Raw genomic sequence first — 15,921 nt, 5'->3', positions numbered from 1 at the left:
TAGCTACTCGGTGAGGGTTACTGCTCTAGCCAGAGGAGCACATCTCCCCAGCAGAGGTGTTTGGGACCGGACGCCAAAGCACAGAGATCTGGATTACTACACAGTCCTGAAGGCCAGCAGGGAAGCCAATACAAGGAACTATCACTTCCAGCACTGGCGGCCAGGTTGGATGGGGCTTTGAGCAACTTGGTCTAGTGGCAGGTGTCCCTGCCCATGGCAGGCGGGTTGCAGCTAGATGATCTTTAAGGTCCCTTCAAACCCACACCATTCTATGATAACTAGTCACTTTCTCTCCACAACATATTAAAACTCACTGACAGGAAAAGAAAAAGGTGAAGAATCAGCCCTCCTTCCTCCTTAGCCACTGTCACATCCACTTCATTCCAGCTCCCTTACTGACTGGAAAGTGACAGCAGAAGCAGTATTTAATGCTAAACAAGACCTCCATTTTTGCAGCCACAGCCTATATTGCACAAAGCTGAAATGCCCAATGACTACACATACTTAAATATTTTCCCAATAACATTCCACGTAACCCATTTTTAGACTTACTTATATTTCACGACACTTCATATGACCACAGGGCATATTGTTCAGTTTGACACTGCAGAACAGAGGAAGGAAAACAAAGATTCAGGCAATACACTGTCTTGTCAACACCCAAGACCTAAAAGTCAGGTAAGGAGTCAGTGGCAACTAGTTTGAAATAAAATGCACAGTTCATATGAAATTAAGGGAGAAGAGAGCCCCATGCAAGTAATTTCCAACTGTTTGACAATGGTAAGAGTCTTTTGCAACAAGTAACACCCACCTAACCACCTATTATTGAAATCCTGCACTGGAAAGCGACATGTCCTTCTCAAGAGAGGGTGACATGAACCCACCTGGTAACAGTAGCTCTGGAGCAACTTACCCAAAAACTGTGGCAACAGCTAAAAAGCAAAAATCATGCTATAAAGACAGAGCACTTCTGAAAGCAAATTCTTTCATGCCTGATACTAAGGATGGCAGTAGGGAGATCTTCTGCAGAAGACTAATATGGAAACCACTGGCAAGTCACAGAATTTCAGGCTACTAGAAATTGCAAGTCCCAAAGATCAAGGCAGACTGGATAACGAACTGAACAGCCCAGGGCTTACCCAGGACACAGAAGATGCTCTACTTTCTTTCCACAAGCCTTGCCCATGGGCTGCCCATATTGACACTGCCCAAAGAGACCACGCTTCCCTGTGCCAGGCAAAAGAAAGACATTACGTAAAGAGGACAAGGACAGCTTGCATGACAGAAGCACAGAAAACTAGTGACCATTTCTCACAGACATCATGTCAAGGACCCCAAAATAATGCATCTGCATCCTGATCTGCCATCCCTCACCAAGCTTGCAGTCCTCATCTCTTAAGGTACCAGCCAGAAAAAAGAAGCTTTTCCAGAAGAAGCTGGAGTAGTTCAGCTGCAGTGCACACATGTAAGAACATTTATCCACCAACCGGGGGAAGCACTCCCACCTGAGTTAAATCCCAGAGCCATTCCATTTCCAGGCAGACATCTCAGGCAGTTTGTACTAAGCAGAGCTTGATGGCACGAGCCACTCAATCATCTACTGATTGCCAAGAGCACACAGGCTGCAGGGGGGACGAGCCAACCTTAATTGGCCTTATCGGTGCAAATTAAACCCTACAACACACCCAAGCAAACAGCCAGTTCCTTTGGAGGAGCAGGCATGAGTTATTTTGCTGCAGCTATAAAGGAAACATTGCTGCTAGGACATGCCCCTGGAGTGACTGTGCCGCTCAGCTCTCCTGCTGCATTCCTGGGGTTGTTTAGCATGGACTCAGCTCCAGCCTTTCCACCAGCAAGAAGTCTGAACCCTGAATGCCATCTGGAAACACAGCCAGACTCCACCTCCTGCATGCCTGCAGGCCACCAGGTGTGGCCAGGAATGGCACAAGCTACACACTAAACACACCTTTGATGTGGAGCTGAAAGCATGTAGCCAGGGGGCATGAACAGCACGCCGCCCGCCGCCGTGCTGACTCCCAGTGCAGGAATGTGGCTGCAACCACAGGCCAAGGAAGGCAAACACATTGCATTCCTCACCAGGCAGAGAAGGAAAACAAGCAGCAAGCCCACACACACCCACCATGCTGACACTCGCCACGCTCCCCACGCATGTCAGCCCTGCCACTGCCAGGACCCCGAAAACAGCTTCAGCCTCAAACTCACCTGTGGGAGAGTCCTCGAGTTCTTCAGGCAACTTCTCGAGCCATGGAGCAAAAGAAACAGAGCAAGGCAAGAGAGTTACCAACTGGGCAGGCAAGCCACAGGCAGTAGAGCTGCCACCAGGGCTGGGAAGTAACCACGTTCCAGGGCAAGAACGGGGAGCTCTATGCCTGGGAAGGGAATTTCACTGATATTTCCTATAAGACAAGGGGTGAACGTAACACTAAGCCTGGTTAAGCTAAGGTGGCAGAGCTGAATAGGAAGCTGACTTTGGGCATCAACTGTGCTTGAAAGGATCCAGGCCTTTTTCCACCCCCAGGAAACCACTCTACCTTAAGTCAAGTAGCTTCTCCGAGATGCAGGTACTTCCTCATGACCCAAAAACCCTTTTGTAAACACCGTCCCCACTGCCCACAGAAACAGATCTGATCTTCATTGCACTTTGTTCTCCCCTACAGCACTGACACCTGGTTGACACATGCTCAAGAGAAGAGAGACTCAACGTACAAAAACCCAAGACATCAGGTAACCCCTTGTCTCGGGACCTCACTAATTCAGGGTCACACACAGACCCTACGCTCCACTCCACAAAAACACTTCTCCTCCTTCATGCAGCGCTGCTACAAATCCCAAAGCTTTCCAAAGAATTCACAGTTCCCAAACACAATGCTACTCTAAAGGGAAAAAGATGAGGATGCATCAGAAGGTGAAGCTGTCAGCAGCATTCTCAAGTTCACGAAAGGAAGGCTGTACTATGATTCCCATGTTCTGAATCGGCGCCTTACTATGTGCAATACCATTAGACATCAACCCACTGCTAAGAACACACTGCCCAGTGCTAATGGCCAACTGCGAGACTTAGCGTTCTCCCAGTGCCAAGCAGGAAAGCCAACACTCTCACGAGCACTGTAGCAAGAGCATAACCCACTTGAATCTACACCAATATCCCAAAGGCTGCCAAAAAGAGCTTCTATCTGCTGGGCTTCACAGAGCAGGTTCTGAACTTCAGCAAAGCACAGGGATGTCAGAAAGGAGCAGGATTTCGTAAGGCAAACGTGACAGAAACCATTTAACACAAGTAAATATGACAGAATATATATTCCCTTCTAGTTTCCAAGAAGCAAAGAGCACACACACGGAGGGAGCCCTGTGCTGTCACTGCACAAGACAGTGTCAGCAAATTCAAAGAACACCAATGAAGAGCTGAAACCCTGTACTCTCTGGGGAACCTGGAAGGGGAAAGGTCAACGTAGCCACAAGCTCCAGAAACATGTCGATGCATCTAGCAAGCTGCCGGAGCAGGCACGGTTTACAAGGCTGTGGCCCAGCTGCTCCACACCCCACACGTACATTTCAAGGCCCTCACTGAGGGGAATGGTCTGGTATTAGGTAACAAGAACAGACCAGATGAAGTCCAGTAGACTCTCCCATGCCCATTAAAATTCAAGGCCTCAAGCTACCCATTCTCTTCCAAGACAGTAAGGCAAGCTGCTGCAGTAGCTCCAATACTTGGAAGAAAGAGGCACGAAAGGCCAGATTTACCAATAGATTTATATCCAAATATATAAATAGAAGCCTGGCAGGATTTACAACAACACTCAGGCAGATTAGGTGTCTAAATCACCGCATGCAGGAGAAAGGGCTTCTCCACTTCTAACCACTCCATACCTCTCCAACCCCAGCCACCACAAGAAAACCCATTTCAGAGAGGACGGAAGCCCCTGCTGCTCTACAGGTTGCCAAGGGCCATCCCTGTACAATCCAATTCGATGGTGACGGCACCCAAACTCCCACACTTCTCAACAGTGCAACCTGCAATGGCTGCAGCTCTCGCAGAACCTAGGTCTGCCCGTTTCCCAGAGCCAGAGCTGCCTCTTCAGCCTCTCCTCTCCCTTCCCCCACTACATCTTTATTTTTCATAGACTTAACACTGTTTCAGGGTACGGCCCTGATCCTGCCACCGGTGGGTGGGTGAGTGGGGGAAAGGGGCCCTTTATAATTGTAGTGTTGCAATCTGCCAGCCCGGCCAGGCGGCCTGTTCCCGCCTGCACTGTATTAAATACCTTATAACTGATTACACCCCCATGGGGCATGATTAGCAGTCTTCAGAGAACAAAGTCTACTCTCATAAGAATAAGAACAGACACGTACTGCTAACCTACTACACAGCTGGGGAGGTGAGGAAACAGGGGAAAAAAAGGGGGGGGGAAGGAGTTAACTGTACTGCTAACTCTGTTCTTTCCTTCCCTCCCCTATCTTAGCATGTCCGAGTTAAGAGTTCCACTGCCCCGAATCGTTCCCCTCAGACCTACCCCAGAAGATTCAGGTAGCGTAAGCTCATAAACAAACTGCCACCTGTGGAAGCTGGGCAAAGTCCTAACCTGGAGAGGTAAGGCCTCGAGCCAAGTGGATTGAGCTTTGCTCTGGGTGACAGCAATTCCTTCACACCAGTTCCCAGGAAAAGGGAAGGACGAATTCCAACAGCAGCATCAAAAACAAGGAGAACGAGGGAAAGCTGGAAATACGATCGCATACCCACACCCCTCTCTAACCTCTGTATATATCTGGAAAGTCTATATAAGTAACAGCAAAGCACCTAATTCAATCTGGAGGTTAAAAGCTCTCCAGAATCAGGTGACTTCTTTTTTCTTGTGGGGAGAGAGGAGGCAGCAAACAGGAGGAAAGCCCTCTCCATCTGAGATAGCTAATAGGGATCCCCAAACATCCACAGTCCATACGCATTGCCGCAACAAAGAACCAGCCTGATGGAAACTTCGCCAATCTGACACGAAATGACCTACAGCTCATTAGCAGGTGCCTCCCAAATCTCAAATGCCCACACAAACAGCCACAGACATTATTTGGCACTATCTGGCATCCATCTCAGCAAAGCCCAAAGAATCAAACAGACTGTGCAGCCTTCCACCGAAAGGAAGAAGAAAAATGGAGGCAACTCCTAGGCTCAAACAAGCATAGGATGAGCCTTTCAGCCACTCTCCCCGAACCTACGACAGAGGAGAGCAGTGCAGGAAGCTCCAGGAAAATGGTCCTATTTCAGAGGGACGCCTGTGCAGCAGCTTCAACAAAATAGCAAGCACCCTTCCAGCTACGTCCTTCTGGAAACAAGCCACCACTTTACCCAGATCTCAGTGGCTTTGCCCATGGCCCCAGGATGGTGACGATACAGTCTGGAAGCACTTGTGCCCAGCTGATGCATCTAGAAGACGACACCTTGCTGACACATTCCACCCAGATTCTTACCCAACCCGCCCAAGAATGGATTTGTTGACGGAGACACCAACCCAACTAAAAATGATCTACTTACACCTGCTTTACTCAGCAGCTGGTCGGTCCTTCAGCCAGCACATAGGAAGTTTCTGAACTGTACTGTCTAGTCTCATTTGTACAGCAAAATCTGCATATTCTCTTTATTACAGAAGGACCTGAAGGCACCAACAGACTTCAGGCTCTGATGTACTCAGTATTGATATAAAAGCATCAGTACATTCAGAGTTATCAAACAGATCTTGCTTCCAGGGTTTCGACAAATGGGAGGTTTCACCCTAAACACCAGTTAGTCATTAGAAGCTCCAGGAGGTAATTTAAATTATCGCAGCCAGCACAAAAATAGTTTTACTTTGGGAGCTGAAGTTGCAAAGCTGTAATAAATCCAAGTGACACAGTAAAACTTTCTATAGAAGGTGAAAATTAGTTGTGAAGCCCCAGATGGCCTTGTATATAATTTGATTCTGCTACCACGGGCTAGCGAAAGGGAAACCCCTCTTTACTCTGTAAAAAAAACAAAAAACAAACAAAACCCAAAAACTCTTTCAGCTCCTAGGAGACAGAAGTAGTTTGCTTGCATTTTGTGTGTATGTATATACATGTAAAATATATAGAAATAATAAATATATAAATAAAAGTTAAAAATACCCACAGCTAACAATGAATTGTTCCCACCATGCCTGGCAGCTATCAATCAGGCATCCAGTCTCAAACTGGAGCACTGCAATCCAACCCTCTCCCCTGGCTGCTGTACCCTCCACCCACTCCTCATTCCCAGAGTAAACTGCCTTCCACTGCCAAGAAGCACTCCCACTATTCCCATACTGGTATTCACCATCAGGGCAAGAGACCCTAATTTAGCCCAGCACAGGCCTTCTGCAAACTGCTAATCCCCAAGACACAGCTGTTTTTCAAGTGTACGGGCATGAGCAAATCGTAAACGATTTATGGCGCGTGGCAGTAAGACTCCTGGCTCCCTGCGTAGGCGGGGTTTTGGGACAAGATCATGCTTGGACTAATGTTTATATTGCAAGTTGTCAGTCGGGTAGTAAATCATCTCTGGAGTGCACAGTAATACAGCTCTCCCCATCCAGCTGGAGCCTTGATGACACTGAAGCCTGTTATAGCCATTTCAGCTACACCTGGGGATCTATTTACAAAGGCCTCATCTAATCGAGGAAAAATGGATACAGTTATAAGTAGACTCTACAGAAATTCTGCAGCCCAGCAAGGGATCAGGAATCAATCAAACTGATACGAGAAGCTTCCCAAAAACGACACTCCATACCAGCCCTAGAAGAAATTGGATTGAGTGCCTACACAGACATCTACTAACAGAGTGTATCGCTAGCAAAATGCAGTTACCCGAGAAAATCCTTCTGAGCAAAGTTTTCATTTCCTAGTATTTACATAACCATAGTGCAAGCAACGCTTAGAAATTCAATTCTAAAAGTTCAGGAAATACATTTTGCACACTTTAGTCCATGAGACGCTTTCTGCTCAGAAAAATTAAACCACTTAAAGGTGGGATGTGAACTTGAAGTCCATTCTCAAGAAAGGTTACTTAAATCTAATTTTAAACAACAACAACTCTAAATTTAAACAAATATCCTGCCATATTTCCGTTATTTTATTTTCCCCTCATTCGAAAGGGCTGGGCACACAATACACTGGGTACAGATCTCCCATAGGTGAAGGGGAAGGGGGAAGAGTTCTCAATAAGGAAAAAACGATAAATAAAAACACATAAGAAAAACCAGAACAGTAGAATGAACTACAATCACTTTTCAGTTATGTGAGATAGACCAGATTTCAAGTCATCTCCCTAGAACATTTTTGACCTTCCCGTTGGGCAGCAGCAGAGTCCTCACTAGTGAACAGCAAAGCTGCAGGATGAAATCTGATTCAGGAGACAACAAAACAAGGCATCTTCAGAGCTTGTGCAGCAAGACATACCCAGGTTAAATGCAGTTACTCTGAGTAGCATATGCCAACATAATGGTCGAAAATCTTACTGCCACAATGACTATCTAATTATTATATCGGGAAAATAACTTACATTCTTTCGAAACAAATGCTATAAAGTAAAACTTGCCTCAGACTTTTTACGAGCCTAAGCATAATTCCCCAGTAGAGACGCTACCTCATCTGTCCCTTTTGATTTCGGAACCATTCATGCATGAGTGTTACATTAATGCAGCTGGAAAACTGAAACTTTAAACACAGAAGTAAGAAAACCCGGTTACAACTCCTACAACACTGCCAAAGGCAGCTTTATCACAGAGCCAAAATACAAATATAGACCTCAACCAAAAACACGGCAGTCACTGTGGGACTCTCAGTTCTGAATTTGCTGACCCCTAGAAATCTGAAATTTAAACCAGTTCTCTCTTGCCACTAGCAGTAGGTCAGATACTCTGTGCCTAAAAACCAGCCTAAGCCTTGCAGGAAACCTTACTTTTCAATCCTGACCCATTTCACTTCCCTAGCATCACAAAACTTCTGTGAAAGTCAGTAACCCTTTACTCACAGCTGTCTGCCTGCCACAAAAGGGTTACATCGTGCCCTAAAGCACATGTTCCCAAGACAGCCCATAAGGAGGGTATCCATACAGGGGTCTCAAGGTTTGCATGACCTGCTCCTAGCTCTGAAAATCACCCCCGCACACTCTTTCCTTCAAGAGTTCCCCTTGCGTTTAGGCAGACATTATAAACAAACACCTTTTCATATGCATCTCCTGCCTCTGCCACTTACCTTTACAAGCCTACCCATCAAACCAACTGTAAGCCTACTTGACCAAGCAGCACTGATGAGTCTCTTCATCCTCAACACAGATTGGACATGAGCAGAGAACACAGACTTTGCCTTCCCGGACACTAGCACATTGAGGCTCATGCCACAACACACCAGATCTCACTTCAACAGCCTTAAAGCCCTTCCTTTCAGCCACCTTCCAGACTAAAGTCCACTACAAGACTGCAACGCGGAGAGGCCAAACTCCACGTCTTCTTTTCCCTCTTACAAGAAAAGGTGAGAAGCACAAAGCGCTTTGCCTGACCACTCAGCATGAAGAGACAGTACTTCATGTCTTCACATTCATGAATAAGCCCTCATCTATGGACTGCACTATCTTTCCCAGGACCCTGCTCCCCTCCAGCTTAAAATCCTCAACTACCAGAACTAATCAGAGCAACTGGAGTGCTCTGTGGGTTTGTGTTTTTTGGTGGGGATGGGGGAAGGGTTTCTCCAAAGCAGTTATCACAAAAAAGAAAGGTTAGTGGGCAACTAACATAGCAAATAAGTGTGATTCAATACCTTGCCTCTGACACAGGCCAATACAAGGTCGTTTAGAAGATGAAGAAAAAAGCCCCAATGGACAATCATGGAACAAACTGCCCTTTCTTCAAACCTTTACCTGTTAGAGATTGGGTTATGTCTGAAAAATACACCTTCTAAAACAAGTTGCTTTAGCTAAAGCAAGTCTGAACATTTCCACTCATAAGTGCTTGATCTCTTCTGAATCCCGCTCAGCTCTTAGCCTCAGTGCTATTATGTGGTAGTGAATTTCCACAGATTAGACATCATGTGAAAGCGCTTTAAAATCATTATTCAGTTTGATGCCTATCAGTTTCACTGAATTGCGTTCACCTCAACTGAAGAATACATTTCAGCTCCTTCACCTCTGTGCAGCAGTATTCCTCAGGCTTGGCACCCAGCATTGTTGAAAAGCAGAGGAAAACTGAGCCCACCCAAGTGATGCTCATCCTGCATTCCAACCATTGCAATGCTATTCCTACACTCCTACACGGCCTTCCACGCCATTTCCTTCCTAAGCACAGCTCCCAGGAGGACAGTCCAGGGAGGGCAGCTCATGTCATTCAGGATATGAGACAGTCTGCAAGCTGCTGCTCTCGGCTCTCTCTGTCTGAGCATATTAGTAATAAGGCCACACGTGAACATCCTGACAACGAAGAGCAGAATTTCTGAGTCTGGAACAAACATGGGGGCAAAACAGAGAAAAGACTAATTAAAGTCAAAAAGATTCAGCCAGATAAGGCACTACAAGCTGTGCAAACAAGCAAATCGCTCCTGGGAAGGGAAGAACAGGGGGGTCTCAGAGTGTCCACTTGTTTTAAACAAGGCAGGGCCTGACTTGCACTCTATAGCAATTTCACCATGCTACAGAATACGCAGGACAGGGGTCTGCTTCATTGTGAAGCCACATCTTGGAACATCCTTCTCATCTCTCTTCCACCAAGCTTTCCTAGAGCATTCAACACCACAGCAACGCAAGCATCTTACAGACACTTACGGACTCTCGCTCAAATCCCCAATAAGATGGGCGTTAATCATATTTTGCAACCAAAGAATGAAGAGCAAGAAACAGTAACGATCTGGACACCTTCAGAAAATAAATCTGTGGCAGAATTTACGTATCCTGCATTGCAGTTCAGAATTCCAACCACAGGGTCATCCTTCCCCTCCAACCAGCTGTAAAGGTACTTCTAATTTCGAAAAGCAACATTCTTCCTACTACAGTTGCAGACCCAGCCAATCTAGATCTAAGGAAACGCCCTCAGGCAGGGGAACTGGCAGGGAAACAGGATGGACGATTTCATGCCCTAAGGCATTAACCCTGTTTGCATACTTTATGCACATAGTTCCTTTGCAGTCCTGTGTGAAATTAATTTCAGAGAGGATCGTATTTACCCAGTTACTAGTGACTTCAAACACACACAGCCAGCACAAATGCCACAAGCACTCGCTCTCTCCGTAGCTCAAGGTGTCATACAAAATGGGGATATGATCCCAACCAAAGCCTTCAAGCATGAAGACGAACGTACCCAGCTGCAGGACCTCAAATTTACTTGCAAGGCACAAACCAAGTTGAACGTCCAAGAAAATCTGCTCTATTATGCCAATTCCAGTTCTTGACAACCCCAGTCAAAAGAGCAGAGATGAGTCAAAAAGGTGTCAAGCCAGATCCTCATTTCTTCGTGCCGGAATCCTGCCCTCAATCTGTATCACATGCAGACTCACTTGAGACCTCTACATGTCGTATTTCTCCCAGCAACATGAAAGGCAGAGGGTTATTAGCCAGTACTACATTATTCTTGTCACACTGTGCCGTAAAAGCTAGGCCTTACTAAAAAATTAATTTTTTACGATCTAACCTCCAAAATTATTTCTCGGGACTACACTGTAGATGTGATGACACATGGAAATCTCAAAGAGTCCAGCTTTCAGTGGATCCTCCATAAAACATAGAAGACATTTTAGCAGGTTAGGGAGCTCACCTTCAGAAAAGTCATCAGCCTCCAGGACTCAAAAGCATCAAGTCTATTTCAAACAACCACCCAAAAACACAGTCACATTTTACTGAAGCTTGTTTATTTTGCTATTGCTCAAACAGCTTGGCCTTCTTCACCCTTTTAAAAGCATTTGATACGCCACACCAGCTGCCACAAATCTTTTCTCCAAGCCAGCTCTGGTACTGTTCACACCAAGCACATTGACCAAAAACCACCTGTTGTCCCATCTGACTTTATTTACCCTGCTCTGGGACAAAAAAGGGTCAGACCTGCAGAGGACCATACCCCTTTCAAAGCTGTAGTCTATTTCCCCTACATACTATGCCAAATGCAGAGATAAAAATTCACAGTTTGAAAGCTGCAAAGCAAGTGACTTGGCAGCAGCAAACAAACTCCTTGGAAAAGAATGCAAGGTCATCTTTGGTTCAGAAAGCTGGTTTGAGGAGGCAACAGGTCTTGGCATGTAACTCATCCCCTTCTGACCCAATGCCGTGTTAATATTAAAGATGAAGATAGCCATGGGCTGCACTTTGGCACTCTGCTGGCCCTGCTGAAACGCAGTCTCATGACTTCAAGAGAACTGGGTGCCTGGGAAGGAATGAAAAGCCAAGAGCTTCTGACACCACCACCGAGACCTGCTGATTTAACATCCAGAAGCTGAAACATACAGGGATACACATGCTTTCTGGAGTGATTCACTAGGAAGTAAAGAGAAAGGAGTTGTACTAAAAGCAACTTGACAAGGAACTGAAAGGTATGAACAACTTTAAGGCCCCAGCTGCTGGGTACCAAATAGCTGCCCCTCTAAACTGGATCTCAACAGTGAGGTCAGGAGAGGACAGAAAGGCCACTGGTACACCTGCACCACCCATCAGGGGACGAGTTAAAATATGGGTGAAAAAAACAATGTGGTGGAAGAAATACCCTAACAGAACAGAGGGTCACTAGAATTACCTAACTTTGGCATCGCAGTTATTGCAAGAGCAGGATCACGGGAAAGGATTTCACTGAGATTCTGACTGGGCAGACCTCTTCTTTTACACAGAGAACACAGCTACTTCAGCACTGACAGAACAGACTTCAGACTCCGGATGGCGTGTAAAGAGCACCAGCTTACATCTTTAATGGAGCTTTTCTTCCCAAGGGCTCACACCAGATTCTTCAGGGTCAATCCCATTTCACTGACACCCCTAGCCTCTCAACTCAGACAATGTAGGCCTACTAAGATGAAGAAAACACCACAGAGAGGGACAGTTTTCCAGGTATGTGGTTCACACATTCTCCAAAAAATTCAAGTAGCGGGACCAAAACAACAGTCTGACTCAGCATCAGCTCATTCCCGGCTTTCTTACCTGCTGTCTGATGCTTCAACAAGGATTCATTGCTTCCTCTTATGTAGTTCCTTCTCTGAATCTGTAAAACAGAGATGTGTACCTCTGAAAAGCCTTCTCTGGCACAGAACTATCTACATTTAATGGATGACTCTTTTCAGGGGACAATCTCCACCTGGCATCTCTCAGATGTAGGTCACTCTCAGCCTTGCCAGACTTGCATATCATTTGCACACCCGACGCCTACCCACCCAAATTCCTGCCCATTGAAAAATCTGTTTATTAGCACTCAATCTTCTACTCTGCTCCACACAGCGTGCTCAAGCCCCGAGCCAGTTCAGTATTTATCGTTCACCTGTCCTTCTTTAAAGTCTCCTCATGTTCCCAGGGGCTGCTCGTGAATTCCGTAGCAGGAGGCACCCCTCGCGTTAGAGGGGGTGTCCAGGCTGCTGGAGAATTTCCCACACCCCCCTGCCAGGGGTCTGGCACCAGGGGAGCGCTGCTCTCTCCCTTCCAGCTCTGCCTCTGCCAGCCACACTCCGGCTCCTCACCACACACACACCGGCCCGGGCTCGCTCCACCTCGCAGCTCCTACCCCAGCGAGGCCCCCCACCCCTCCCCGCACCCTGCGCGGACCCGGTTCGGCCTGCCCGCTTCCGCGCCCGCTCCGCTCCCCGCCACAGCTCTCCCCCCCCGGGAGACCGAGCTCCCTGACGCCCCCGGCGGGAGCCCTCCCGCCTGACTGCCCCTGCCCGCGCTGCCACCCGCCCGGACCCGCCGTCCCCGGGGAACTCGACACCTCCCCCCGGCCCCGGGACACACACGGGGACGGGGAGCGCCCCCCGCTCGCAGGGCCGCCGGCCCGAAGCCCGCCCGGGAAGGCCGACGAGGCCTGGGGGCGCGGGGGGCCCCGCCCGGGCCCGGGCTCGGTCCCCGGCCGGTCGCGTTCCCCGCCCCCGGGGCCCCAGCCCGGCTCTGACCCGGTGGGGCTCGGCTCCGCCCGGGGTCCCGGGGACTTTGCGGCCGGTTCGGCCCCGGTTCGGCCCCGCCTCGGGCCCGCCCCAAACTTTGCCCCCGCTCGGCCCGGCCCCACGCTCTCGCTTCAGGCCGCCATTTTGCCGCGGGGCACGCCGGGTAATCCGGCGGAATCCCCACGCCGCAGCGCAGCTGCGTCATCGGGCAGCACGGGAGGGGGCGGGGCTAGACGCGTCTCTCCCGTCACCGCGGCAACGCGAGGGGCGGGGCGGCCGGCGGGGGAGCGGGGCGGCGCGGCGAGACCAACCGGGACGCGGCGGGGGGGGGCGGGACGAGAGATCCCGGGTGTCGGCGGGGGGGGGATGCGGTGCCGGCGGCCTCCCCTCAGGACGGGGCGAGGCGGGCGGCGCTGTCCGCGGGCGGCTGCTGGGGTCTGGGGCCGCGGTGTGAAGCGGCGGGCGGCAGCGCCCGGGGTCGGCTCCTTCCGCTCGTTACGTGCCTCACAGTCCCTAAGAAACGCTCCGGGGCCTATCCCAGCCTGTCGCTCGGGGAGCACAACCCCAGCTGTGGGGCCGGGTGGGAAGGAGGGAGAGGGGAGAGCAGGGGATGGAAAAATCCACCTAACGCCCCCCCAAGGACAACCTTAGGGGTCAGCAAGGTCTGCTGTTCAACGGAGGCGGGCTGAGGACAGCGTGTGCCTGTCAAAGGCGGGCAGGAGCAAGCCAAACCTGCGCACAGCTTAGCTAACGCGCTGTGGTCCTTGTCTGCGAAATCATCTGCGCTCTTGTCCTTGCCTTGGGACTGCAGGAAGCAAACACGGTTTAATTCTGAACAAAATCACCCCGTTCATTCGGCTCTGAGCTCATGCACGGGTGCCTTGCCCATTGCCTCTCGTGCCTGGCGCGTGGACTCGCCCTCTGCTCCCCTTCCCTCTTGTCGTTTCTTTCACAAACATCTCCTGAACCGATCCTTCGCGTGGTGAATAACGGAGCCGAGTCCAGAGGAAACTTGTCTGGTCGGAACAGGCTGCCTGGGGAGGTTGTGGAGTCTCCTTCTCTGGAGATGTTCAAGACCCGCCTGGACAAGGTCCTGTGCAGCCTGCTGTAGGTGACCCTGCTTCGGCAGGGGGGTTGGACTAGATGACCCACAGAGGTCCCTTCCAACCCCGAACATTCTGTGATTCTGTGATTCTGTGATTTGGGTGACGTTCCTCTACGTGCTTCATTTACAAAGCCTTCAAATTGGCACCCCGGTGGCACCAGGCCCGCGGCGCCGTAGGCTCTGCCCAAGAGGCCCCTTTCTCTCACACAACCAGAGACGGGTGCTCAGCAGGGCCCCGCTTCCACGACCTTGGGAATACGGCGCGAAAACGCCTGCTGCGCACCCAGCAAGTGCCGTCTGCACCGTGCCACGCGTCAGCCAGGGATATTTCAAGAAAGCCTTCGGTACTTCTGCCCTATAAATTCTCCAAATCTTCCCTGTGCTGGAGTCAGATAACAAGCAGAAGGACAATGGCTCCAAGAATCCAGGCTGCCCATCTGCTCTGCACTTCCAGATTCTTGCTTCCACAGCGCCAGCTGATGAAATTTTCATAGCTGGTGAGGTTTCTCATTTCCACCGGGCCTTGCTGTCATGGAGCCTTCACAGTTGTGGTCTGTTCAGGTTTCCATGAGTGCACGCTGATGGCAGTAATGATTAGAGTCCTTTGCTTTCTTTTGACCTTTCAGAGCAGGATCTCTAAGCTTTTTGCAAGTCTAGGTGAAATAAGCCCCACAGGAAGGAGAAAGCTTGATTTTCGGATGGTCTCGGCATTTACTGCTTCCGTTAAACTCAACTCTTCTCAAAACCAGCTCCTGAGGTCAGACAGCCTAAGGGACACACGAACTGAACTCGGCATCCTTGAACACCAGTCACCTCCTCTGAGCACCGAAAACCACGTTTTCCTCAGATCCCGAAGGCCTTGATTCCCAGTCCCTCTCCACACACATCCACCCTGCCTTTCCCCGTATCCAGTACGCTTGTGAGCTGGACTCGCCACTACCCTGAGCCCAGAGATGTGACACAATGTGTAAGCATGACATTAGGTTACATTATAGTCATTTATATAAACCATTAATACCAAAGTGCTGCTCCCTGCTAGAGCCAGTTGCTCACTAAAGCCTCTGAAGTTCAATTAACAAGCACCAGGTAATCTAACACTTGACTTCCAATAATCCTTTTATTTTAAGGGGCCTCTGGCGGATGTAAAGCCCTCAGCAAACAGTCCTGGAAGTACATCTGAGATTCTCTCAAATACCAGCTGAATTTATGGCCCTTAGTGAAGAGCAGGGAGGAATCTCTTCAAAATACTTTCCAGCTGGCAGCACTTTATATAGACCCCTGTAACTGTATAGAAGGAACCCCTGGAGGGGCAGGTGCCACCCCATGGAGGGACAAATCTCTCTAAAGTGCCTACAGTCTTGGCTGGTGGAGAAGTAGCTGCCAGAAGTAATGTCTCCCCACCAGAAGAAGGCAGTGCAGGCTTGGTCCTCTCAAGTTCCCCACCAACCCAGGTCAAGCTGGGAAGAGTGCCGGACCACCCTTTGGTAGCTGGTTCAGAGGCTATCACCTGCCTGAGAGTTGCATGAAGTCCCATTTCCTCCTGCTTGGATGCTGCAGTCCTGACAGGACTCTTAGCAAGCACTTGCCTCCTCCGCTACCTCTCTGACTCCAGCTGTCCGAAGGGGCTGCACAGAGGATTCCCCACTAGACCGCAGGTGGGAAACCCTCAGAGGAAGAAGAGGTTTCATGGATGGGTT

At 49.3% G+C, this 15,921-nt stretch overlaps 1 protein-coding gene across 5 annotated transcripts in view; it reads right to left on the bottom strand.

Moving 5' to 3' along the window:
- Nucleotides 1-13,298, bottom strand: part of TJAP1 (tight junction associated protein 1) — a 40,589-nt gene extending 27,291 nt beyond the window's left edge. Inside the window, exons 1-4 of one of the 5 annotated variants that reach the window (XM_075412747.1) lie at nt 13,129-13,298; nt 12,170-12,230; nt 2,224-2,254; nt 553-604 (exon numbers count right to left, since the gene is read on the bottom strand). The gene's annotated coding sequence lies outside the window, so the exon portion shown is untranslated. Of the gene's footprint in view, nt 1-552; nt 605-2,223; nt 2,255-12,169; nt 12,735-13,128 lie in introns of those variants that run through there. The other 4 variants (XM_075412744.1, XM_075412746.1, XM_075412745.1 and 1 more) reach the window with 4 other exon arrangements.
- Nucleotides 13,299-15,921: the final 2,623 nt, after the last annotated feature.

Source organism: Opisthocomus hoazin, chromosome 2 (genome assembly GCF_030867145.1).
Source record: "Opisthocomus hoazin isolate bOpiHoa1 chromosome 2, bOpiHoa1.hap1, whole genome shotgun sequence".
Taxonomy (NCBI): domain Eukaryota; kingdom Metazoa; phylum Chordata; class Aves; order Opisthocomiformes; family Opisthocomidae; genus Opisthocomus; species Opisthocomus hoazin.
Note: the sequence above shows the minus strand (reverse complement) of the source record. Positions and strands in the feature narration are given on the sequence as shown.